Raw genomic sequence first — 12,014 nt, 5'->3', positions numbered from 1 at the left:
TCCACAAGGAGAACCAGCCCCAACTGTATATCTGGTATACAGAGATATTGGCCCTCATTACAACCCCGGCGCTAAACCATGGCGCTATTAGCACCATGGTTGGTGCCGGTGTTGTAACGAGTCCGCCATGGTGGAATGGGGAAATACTGCCCCATTCCAAGGTTGGCAGGGAGGTATTTCCCCATTTCACCATGGCCCTTCTCCATTCCCATTTTCACCGCATAGGGCTCAATGGGACTGGGGAAGGCGCTAAGTACGGTACCGCAAATTGCGGTACCCTAATTAGCACCGAGGTCCCTTTGCGGCACCCTACTTTAACGGCTGGTAAAACCAGCCGTTAAGGTCGGGTCCCGCAAAGGGACCTCGTAATCAGGCGTTAAGGGTTTAACGGCGCTGACACCTTTTACGGTGCCGTTAAACCCTTAACGCCAGGGTCGTAATGACCCCCATTATCTTGACTCCAGGAGTACCATTTTTTATATTTCTATTAGTAAAGAAAAGGTTTTTGTAAACTCCTGGAAGGATCCTAATAAATAATCTGGAGCCAGAGGCTGTTCGAGCTACCCAAGACAGTTTACACTAGGCATGTGGGTCATACATTATTTAATCCACTTAACAAATACTGGTGTTTATTTATATGCTTGTGCCTACCAACAAACTACACTAATAAGTGTTAAATTCTTCTGGGAAATTAGTGCACTACAGCTGCTCTGCTTAAGTGCATGGCATCCTAATCCGCATTATCTATTTAAGTTTTATCAGAATCTACTGGCTATGAGCCCTACCAGTGCTCCACCTACTTGGTGGCGCTATGACCATCAGTGCAAATCTTATCTATGAGGGCAAGACATTGAGGAGGCTGAAAGCCTTTTTAAATCAGGATCAGCCATTGATCAGTCCACTAAACATTCACGGTTAATGGGCATTTTTGTTTAAATGGTGTGTATTTCCCAACACCTAGGGATGCTACAAATCTGACAGTGACTGCCTTCTCTGAAATGAATCTATGTGATTACTGCGCCACCCATAATGTCGACAATTAAATTGCTGACTCTCGTTATGGCGCGGCACAGTGATCACATAGATCACTGTGCCCTGCATCCCCTGCAACTGCCACCCCTTACCCACTTACTTTTTCGGCGGCACACCGTGAAGTGTGCCACCGTCTCTCCTCTGACCCTGCAGCGTCAGTTCTCACCAACTAAAGTGGGTCTGAACTGGGGTTGGAAGGTCCTTTTTTCTTGTACATTTTTTTACATTTGCTTTCTTTTTTGTCCCCCTCTTCCATCTGATGGAAGTGGGGGACACCCCCGTGACTCCTGACCCCCACTACTCCGACAAATGGGAGCGGGTGACACCCCAGCAACCCCTGCTCCGATTAGTCGGTGTAGTGGGGGTCAGCATTTTATTACCACGCAAAGGCGCGGTAATGAAAGGTTCGCAATTGTCGGGGTGACATTTTAGTAATATACAGCAAATAACTGTAGGGCACTTTGTTAATGACATGGATCAGTTTGAATCACATGATCCAAGGCAGTATTAAAGGTTTTTTGTCTTTTTGACATTTTTTAAGCTATTTTATTATCTAGGCCAAGGTTTTAAAGTATTACATATTACACTATTTAACTCCATATTTATTCTTATTCATGCTGTTTCATGATATTTTACATTAAAGTGTGACAGTTCATAGCCCATTCCGATTTCAGCATTACATTATTAGATATGGTGCGTGGCTATTGCTGCATGCTATACTCCTCAGGGTTAATAACCTGTGCAGTACAGACTAGGTATTTATTCAGGGTATATAGGCAGCTATATTGGAGGTAAGTGTGATTTCTCAGACGTTTATTTACCGAATTTGGGTTATTATTACTGCTCCCTCCCCTCACCTACATGGAGGTGAGGGACTGGTTAGATACAGATGTTGGGGACTTATATTTACAGGGTAATTCATAGAATTTTGCACAAAACTGGCGCACGCGGCTGGCGCACAGTGTGCGCGTGCGAATGTCTGCGCCAGCCGTGTGCGCTAAAATCGATTTCTGCGCACAGCATATTCATGGATTTTAGCCTCCAAAACCAGCCGTGGCGCAGAGTGGCGCAGCGACCCTGCAGCAGCGCCAGTTACGCCCCCAAGAACGCCCTCGCGCAAGGAAAAGCCATCAAAATCCCCAATTCAGCGCAAAGGGCCACGCTAACCCTGGACCAGTATACAGGGCTGCCAAACAGCAAAGCCAATTGGGGAACGTGTATTAATGGGGTGCGCGTGAAGTTTCACACACGAAAGGGCCTGTGCGAGTGGGGTACATGTATAACTGGGGTTCGCGGGAAGTGTTAACCGCGAAAGGGCCCTGTGCGAGCGGGGTACATGTATTATGGGGTTTGCGGGAAGTCTCACACGCCATTTCTGCAGGGTACGTGTATAACTGGGGTTCGCGGGAAGTTTTACACGTGAAAGGGCCCTGTGCAAGTGGGGTACGTGTATTCCTGGGGTTTGCGTCAAGTTTGACACGCGAAAGGGCCCTGTGCGAGTGGGGTACGTGTATTATGGGGTTCGCGGGAAGTCTCACACGCCATTTCAGCAGGGTACGTGTATTATGGGGTTCGCGGGAAGTCTCACATGCCATTTCAGTAGGGTACGTGTATTATAGGATTCGCAGGAAGTCTCACACGCAAAAGGGCCCTGTGCGAGCGGGGTATGTGTATTACAGGGTTTGCGGGAAGTCTCACACGCGATTTCAGCAGGGTACGTGTATTATGGGGTTCGCGGGAAGTCTCACATGCCATTTCAGCAGGGTACGTGTATAACTGGGGTTCGCGGGAAGTTTGACACGCGAAAGGGCCCTGTGCGAGTGGGGTACGTGTATTGTGGGGTTCGCGGGAAGTCTCACACGCCATTTCCGCAGGGTACGTGTATAACTGGGGTTCTCAGGAAGTTTTACACACGAAAGGGCCCTGTGCAAGTGGGGTACGTGTATTCCTGGGGTTCGCGTGAAGTTTTACACGCGAAAGGGCCCTGTGCAAGTGGGGTACGTGTATTCCTGGGGTTCGCGTGAAGTTTTACACGCAAAAGGGCCCTGTGCGAATGGGGTTCATGTATTCCTTGGGTTCGCGTGAAGTTTGACATGCGAAAGGGCAACGCCCATGCGCGACACGTCACAGACACGCTTACGCGCAAAGGGCCTTTGGTCCAATGAAATCGCATACGTGTGCTGACCCGCTTACGCGCTAAGGGCCTTTCCTCGAATTACACGCTGACGTGCACATTTTTCACGTGCCAAATCACTCCGTATCAAGCTGGCCATGCCTACACACGGAAGACCACACCCCTGCCCTGAAGGCCATTTTCCTGCCCCCCAGATACCCGAGCACGCTCCCACCTGCCATCTGCTACTGCCTGACTGTCTGCTGCCCACGTGCCCTGCTATTTGGTGCATGCACACCAGCCATCTGCAGGGGTCCAGTTGCTGTGTCCACCCCTGCTAGAACAGAAGACTCCCGACTGGGATACCACCGCTCCACAGCCCAGCCCCAGGACCCAGTTGCCCACCCACTCCTGCCTCTGGGGTTGCCATGTCGGGCACATCTCCATCTGGCACCACTGGCAACCCCCAGCCACAGAGGCAGAGGGCCACCAGCTTCACTGCCACCGAAGTTGGTGTCCTGGTGGAGCATGTCCTGGGGCATTATGATGCCCTCTTCGGAACATCACGCGCCAACAAGGAAGGACGGGAGAGGATCTGGGACGATTTAGTGGTTGCCATCAACGCGGAGGGGGTGGCAACCCGCAACATCAAGCACGTCAAGAAGCGCTGGGAGGACTTCAGGTCCAGGACCCTCCACAAGGCCCGGCGCCTCGCGGAGAGGGGCTGGGCACGCATGAGTAACATCCAGATGAGGGTCCTGGAACGCGTAGGCCCAGCGCTCCACCCCAAGATCCTTCGGAGGCAACACCGTCAGGAGTTGAGCGGTAAGTGGCCAAGCATTGCTGTGTGAGACAGGGCATGTTGCAGTGTGCTGCTAGTCTGATGCTTGCCTGTATGTGTGACATAGGCCATGTATGGATGTGTGTGTGCAGGGACATCATGGTCATGCATGTGAGACCAGTTATGTGTGAACCACATGGTTGGTGCATGTGTTTTAATGCAACATGGGGAGCTCTATGCGGAATGCACACATGAAAGCATGGCTGTCTCTGTTCCTGGACATGAAGGGGGGGTGAGGAATGGGTGCTGATGTCATGTACTTGTATGGTGCACGTGTGTGTGTGTGCCAGAGAAGTGTGTGTGTGACTTTGAAACGCCATGGCTGCATGTGACTTTGAAGGCAACATCTTGGTTTACAGGGGCCCTTCTACATGGATGTTGATGTTGATTGCAGGCGCCGGGACTGTTTCTGCATGTGTGTTGTGTGCATTGACCCATGGGTTGTGGAATGACAGGATGGAAGTGACATTTGACAGTGCCACTCATGTGTTATTGCTTCCTGTCTATGGTATTTTGTACTGTACCCTGATGCTTGTGTTCTATGTCTCCCTCTATGCAGCGTCAAGTGAAGAAGAGGGCGGAGACGGCGCTGTGGAGCCAAGCGGCGGGGATGCCTCCACTGAGTGGCGACGTAAGGCCCAGCCACCCTCCCAGGAATTACCATCATCCGGGACCGAGGGGGCTGGTGCTGCGTCTGCCACAGCGGCTGTGGCAGAAGGGCCGGGTGAGCCCCCACAGGGGCTTCCAATGGCGGAAGACGGTGTGGAGACATCCTGGTTGGTGGTCTCCACAGAGGAGGAGGAGCCTGCTACTGAGCCGCACATGGGGCCTGGTGGGGGTAGTACCACTGGTGCAAGTGGTGCAGTCCAGGGCCAGGGGCAGGAGGCAGCACAGGTCACCGCGGAGGGGCCTGTGCATGTCGCTGTCCCTGACCCTGTGACTGCACCACCATGCACCAGCAGGGAGGCCCCGTCCCAGGCCCGTCCGCAGGTAGGGGAGAGTGCCATGTCATCTGCCTCACCACTACCTGTGGACGAGGGGTCCCACGAACGTATGGGCTCCGACCTGGTTGGTGGGTCCCTACATGTGTCATGCACTCTGGCGGACCTCTCCTCCTCTGTGGAGACTATGCGCCAGTCGTTCTCCACACCGTCTTCCGGCCCAGATTCCACCAGGGCCCCCTGTGGACCTGTCCCGACCAACACAGCCAGTTTGGTGGAGCTCACATCCATACCACAGTCGGGAGTCGTTGGCCCAGCAGGGGTGGACACCACAACTGGAGACCAGCTGATGGAGGATGTGCAGGCACCATCAGACACGGCACATGGACAGCAGCAGCAGGAGCAGGCTCTAGGTGAGAGCAATGATGGCTCGGGCCTTCGACATCGGAGGGGCAGGCATCGGCCAGAGGGCAGGAGGACCCATGACTGGAAGTGTCTTCCGTGCGGCAGCGGTTAGGCCATGCTATAGAAGCGGAGCGGCATCGGGCAGAAGAGGCACGGCTCACGATGGTCAGGGCGGAGAACTCCATGCGGAGGGCCCTGAGGCGGGCCGAGTGCCTCAAGGCAATTCGCAGGGAGTTGGAGGAGAACATGTCGTCGTCCCTGCGAACCCTCGGGCCATGGAAGAGGGCCGCCTCCAGAACATTGAGCAGGAGTTCGATGATGCCCTGGTCCGGGACATCCAAAAGTGAGCCGTTGGACTAGCCCGCTGCCCTTGTAAATAGTTTTTAGAGTTAGGTTTCCTTTATGTTTTCCTTTTATTTGTGGTCAATGGACAATGCCACCCAAATTTGTATATAGTCATATTTTTAAGTAGGTAGGTAGGTTTCATTTGTTTGGTTGGGATCATGGACCCTTTACATCCTTGGACAATGGATTGTATATGGTTTCATCATGTATCCTTTTTTTGTTGTTTCGCATTATGGATTTTTTTTCCCCGACAATGGATTGTAAATAGTTTGACTATGGATTGATTTTTCTCTTTTTTTTGGTTATGAACATGAAGCAATGGATTTCTTTTTATTTTTACATTTCCTTTGGATTTGCGTTGTTTGAGGCTGACTTTGGACTGTTTTTCGTTCAAATTCATATGGAGTGGTTATCATTTTCATTCAATCATCAGTTTCACATGCTTTTCATTTCATGTTTCATATTTTGGCATGCTTTCATTTCATTTTTGATTTCATGTACATAATACATTTTCATTTTTTAGTTCCATGTGTGGGATTCGCTCATTGGCTTGATGCATGTGAAAATGTGGGTTTACATAAGCAATGCCAACCACTGTATGTGTGTGACGGACATGTGTTGATGTACATAGTTTTGACTTTTGGTTTGTGTCATGAGATCAGCATTTCACTCTGGATGTGACCCTGGACTGTCCGTTGAAGACATATTCTACTTGGAAAATTAATATAACTATGCTTGATAATGGTGAGATACATGGAAAAGTTGTTAAAGAAGCAACATATTTCATGGAGATAAACACCAATGGAGGTAGCTAGTTGAGCATTCAAGGAAGCATTTAAATGTTACATGTGTGACCTCCTGATAGGCATATCAAGCAAGTCCAAGAGAGAAAAAGAGCTGGAGACGGTATAGGTAGAAAAAAACATCATAAACCAAGAGGAGGCTAATGCATGATGCAAAAGTGAAGATAATTGGCATGAAATAAGTATTAATAAATATGAATTCAATAAACTGCTGAGCTCAAAAGCTGAATACGCTCTGTTTAGAGCAAGATGTAATTACTATGAGGATAAAGAAAATGCAGCTAACTTCAAGCACATCGCCTGAGAATATTGAATGGGGAAAGAGTCATCTGTGAGGTTAGAAAATAAGCTGGGGGAATTACATATAAACCAGAGAGTATCAATGGAAAAATTAGGAATTTCTACGGAATCGTACAAAAATGTCGATCTGAGAATTGCGACGTCGAAAATGCTGACTTTCTTTTTTTGTAACACCCCGTTACACCACATATATATGTGGGGGGGGTTAGAGTATAAAATTAATATGGGGTGGAGGTGCGGGGGTCTCCCCCCTCATATATATGTGGTGTAAATGGTTTAAAAAAAGTCAGCATTTTCAGCCATCGCAATAATCACAAAGATCCATTTCTACAAGTGTCAAGATCAGGATCAACAGTAGTGCTCACCTGCGGTTTCTTTGTTGCTGACTTTCTTGTGAGGGAACCAAAACGCTTCTGTTGTTTGGTGTGGGTTTCATCTAGAAAGGGGCGCAACTCTCCGGAAGCAACCCTGCCTGTCTAGAGTATCTCTCAAACCGGGTGACCCCAAGTAGCAGAAGGCACTGACACAGGGAAAAAGGTCCTCCAACAAGGAGGACAAAAAAAACCTTAGTCATTGTATCCCAGGATGGTTAGTTCAGTGAGGAACTGAAGCAAGAATATCATGTAAAACTGGCTCTGGGGACTCCATGTAGGAGCATAATTGGGAGAGAACTGCGGAATGACCACAGAGGAAAACGGGAAAAACATCAGAGAAGGAACAGCCAAGAACAGGTGACAGGAGAAGGCTGTCAGAACGGAGAATAGATGGAGCAAACAGGAGGGGGGATACTGGAAAGGTGTTCACAAGAAAATAAGTACAAGGCGCTGAGCGAGGTACTAAACTAGCATTCAGAACCGGGTTCCCGAAGTCTGGCATGGCTGAAAAACTTGCGGTAGAACGAAAGGGGAATCCACATCATGGAGAGTGACAGCAAGACTAGCGCACATCAAGTGCTTCCAGGCGGACCTTGTGGGTGCCATTTTGGAGGAAAAAAAGTGAGACAAGCCAACATTCTCCAGGAGGATCAGATCAACCAAGGACGGTAAATCAGGACAACAAGAAGCTATACTCAAATTACATAGATGGCCTCCCAACATCGGTTATCGCACTCAAAAAATATCACAAAATAACACAGGGAATAAATCAAAAAGTTTACAGAACAATGACTAAATCAAAGGTTTGTGAAAAACACATACCGTAAGAAGACAGAGAGAGAGTTGAACATGATACTAAGATACCTTAGAAGCTTAATTTTGTATTTCCATTTTGAATGGGAAAAAGAAACTCATCCTTGTAAATTAAAGCACATAATGGGGATGTTGTATAAGTCAATTGTATTCATTGATTAGTAGCATAAAGATGATAATAATGCATACACACTAAAAAAACACCACTGTAAAAAAGGGAAATTATCATGGCTGTTAACAGTACAAAAATTGCTGTGCCATGAAACTCTATACAACAAAACATCACAAAGTCACAAAAGACAAATCAGACACATTTTGAAAACAAGAAGCTATACACCAGTGACGTGGAGATAAATGAGAGTAAAATGGGTCAACACTTTGATGCAGTATGCTTAGAAAAACTTTCAGTTTCTGAAGAAAGGGAATTGGACAATTAACTATTTATTCAAGAGCTTTTTGGAGTAGCGCTATGCCTCAGTGTATTGAAATGCTTTGGCCCGGATGGCCATCCTGCTAAATTCTTCAGAATAATTGCAGAGACATATTTGTTGCGCTCAATGAGATATATTAATCCACTTTTGAAAAGGTCCTATTACCAATGGTGCTTAGGCATGCATTTATTACACTACTGCTAAAGAAAGATAACGACAGTGGATATAGACCAAAAAGCCTAAGAAACACGTATTGTAAGATAGAAGCCAAGGCATTAGCAAGATGCCTGGAGACAGTCATACAAAGATAGTTAATATGAATCAAGCAGGCTTTGTGAAAGGACGTCAAGTTGAAGTAAACATGCAGAAGTTAATTCGTACTATGCACGAGAGCAAGAAGGTTAAAACTAATGCGGCAGCTTTGTCGCTTCTTTTAGAAAAGACTTTTGATCGCATTGAATGGAAGTTTCTATTTAGCACATTGGAAGACATGCTCTTTGTGTACAAATTCCTACAATGGATCCGGATGTTGTATTGCGAAGCACCTGCTTCAATAGTTAAAAATGGTTTTTAGTCTCAGAGTTTTTAATTGGGCAGAGCTACTAGACAGGGGTGTCCACCTTCTCTGCTGCTTTTTGTGTTATCAACATGGATTGGGGAAGATGAAAGAATAAAAGGCACTGGATATGGAGGAGTGGAACGAAAAATATGGCTTTACGCGAATGACTTATTAATGCTGAAAATAAATGGATTTGGAGAAATCTGGGGATATAAAGAATACTGGTCTAAATCAGAGGTTCTGCCTCTACAAACTATTGCCACAGGGTATGATCAGTTTTGGATTCTGTTGCTGCAATACAGAATGGAGTACCTTGGCATGTGGTTCACACGTGATCCAAGTGAAATGATGAAAGTCAATATAGCCATAGTTACAGCTATACTGAAATCAGACCTGAAGATGTGGCCAATCCGTAAAGCTATATCTTTGGGGCAAGGTAAATGCTATTAAGGACAATATTGTCTCCTCTCCCCCTGCACTTGCAGACTTCTCCAATCACTCTCTTGCTACTGGGTCTTTCCCCTCTTCCCTCAACAACTCACTTGTGCGCCACCTTCTGAAAAACCTTCAGCCGAACCCTTGTGTCCAGCTTACTACCGCCCCATATTTATCATCCCCTTCCTTGGGAAACTCTTGGAGAAAGTGGTCAACCCCCACCTAGCCCAGCATACTGAACTTAATGGTCGCTTAGACGACCATCAATCTGGCTTCCGATCAGACAGAGGCACGGAAACTGCTCTTCTGAACACTCGTGAAGAAATGCTTGCATCTCTGGATTCTAACTCTCCAGATGTTCTCATTCGACTTGATCTCTCCTCTGCATTTGAAATGATCAACCACTCCATCCTCATAAAACAGCTCCATGATAGCCTAAGTATCTTGGGGTTGGCAGTAGACTGGCTAATGTCCTTCCTCACTGACCATCCCGCCCAGGTTATCCTGGGTTCCTTCTCCACTCCCACCGCTTTCATCACATACAGCGTTCCCCAGGCTCCACTCTCTCCCCCTGGCTCTTTAACATCTATCTTGCTCTGCTTGCACACCTAATCTCCCCTCACTTTCAGTTTTATGCAGATAGCACACAACTCTTTTTTGAAACTTCCCTCTGATCCTCTCCTTACTTCCACCATCATTCCCAACTGCCTTTCTTCCATCCAGTCCTAATGTGCCTCCAATGACCTCTGCCCCAACACCAGCAAGACTGAGATCCTTCCCATTGGGACTCCTGCTCCCTCTGTGTTGACCTTCACTCTGGTCTACCTCTTTGGGCTCTCCCCCTTCTTCTTCATCCAAAGGCAGAACCCTTGGAGTCATCTTCCACTCCTCTCTTACTTTCCTCCCTCACATCCATGACCTTTCCAAGAAGGCCCACTTTCAACACTACCTCCTTGAAGGAATCCTACCTTTCCTCACTTCCCCCAGAAGCTCAATGTCTCTAGAGCTCTGGTACTCTCTAGGCTGGATTACTGCAGCAGCCTCTTCCTTAACCTACCCTCTTCCTCTCTACATCCCCTCCAGCTTATCCAGAATAGGGCTGCAAGATTTATCCCTGGTCTCAAGCCCAGGGACCGCATCTCTCCAGCCCTAAAATCTCTCCACTGGCTCCCGATTGTTGCAAGGATCAAATTCAAATCCCTTTGCATCATCCACAAGGTGGTCTGGGGTCGGGGACACGCTATCTTCAACTGGCTCTCACCAAACCCTCTCCCTCCAGATCTTTACGCTCCTGTGGAACCAACTCTCTACATGTCAAGCGCTTCTCAAAACAGTGAGCTGGTGGCCGATCTCTTTCCTCAGCTGGCTCCCTCCTCTGGAACAGACTCCCCCTCGATGTCCGTCTGGAGCGGGATCTCCTGAAATTCCAGAAGCCCCTCAAGACTTTTCTTTTCACCTCCTCCTTCCCCCTCTGCCTCCCTTGCTAAACACCACAGTCGCTGAGATTGGTGACCAGAGCCGTCATGTATCCTTTTGGGTCCTGCTTCCCCACCCCCAGCCCCTGCACCTGCATCTGGGCGCCTTCTGGTCTCTGCAGTCTCACAGGCCTGCACTTATTATTGGCAGCTGACCACTCTTTATCATGTGATCTCCTCCAAGCACTTACAACTGCCTGCAACTTACCACCTAGCACTTCCTCAGTAGAACACCTAGCACTTACCCCTTTCCCTCGTCCCTTCTCCCTCTATGCACTTGCATGTTCTGAATGCTCACACGGCCTAGCAGAACTCTTTCCTTCTCTTCATTGTTATAATTGCCTTTCATCCCCATGTTCCCTCCCTGCTGCCTTGGGGGCACTTTGGAACATAATTTACTTGATGTATAAGCGCCTTAGAAATGCACAATAAATAAAATCAATACATAAAATGACTGCTTCTCCCAAAATTAATGGCATCCTTTCTACGTTCCACTCTTTCCTACTTGAGGAATGTACAAGAAGATAGACAGTTTAATTCAACAATTTCTTTGGCCAGGGAAACCACAGAGTGGTGGAATGAGCATTCCTAATTTTGAAATATACCATCTGCCTTTTTTTCTCTCCACATTTTGCCTTTCCTGAAGAAAGAAACAGAGCCTTGGGTCTTGGCAGAAGCCAGTAGGCCAGGACCTTTAGCCCTGTGTGCACTATTATCCACAGTCACGAAGAAGAAAGAAAGGTTAGGAGATCGCACAGAATTGATTGGATGGTGCTGGAATTAGTTGTCCAGGAGATTGGGAATGGACCTATACATTTCCTTTACGACTGTCTTTCTGAACGAGTGTCTGAAGCGGCTGTAGACGAGATGTGAGCATCTCTACACGTGCTAATAGTGCGGCTTGACAGGTATTCTAGGTCTCTTCCTCAAACCTTTGGTTTCCAGCATGGCCAATCCTTAGCCTTTAGCCTCCAGCCCTCAGCCCTCTAGCCCCCAGGTTCCCTTCAGTGTTCACAGCAGCTTGGAGAAACTTGAATAATCCCCTGGTGCTCTGAAGCGGTGCGGTGCACGACCTTCACATCTGAAGCAGTATGCATAGAACTGCGTGAGGGGAATAGGCGAACGCCTGTTGCGGTAAGGAAGCAGG

This window comes from Ambystoma mexicanum, chromosome 11 (genome assembly GCF_040938575.1).
Source record: "Ambystoma mexicanum isolate Mex_15411 chromosome 11, UKY_AmexF1_1, whole genome shotgun sequence".
Taxonomy (NCBI): Eukaryota; Metazoa; Chordata; class Amphibia; order Caudata; family Ambystomatidae; genus Ambystoma; species Ambystoma mexicanum.
Note: the sequence above shows the minus strand (reverse complement) of the source record.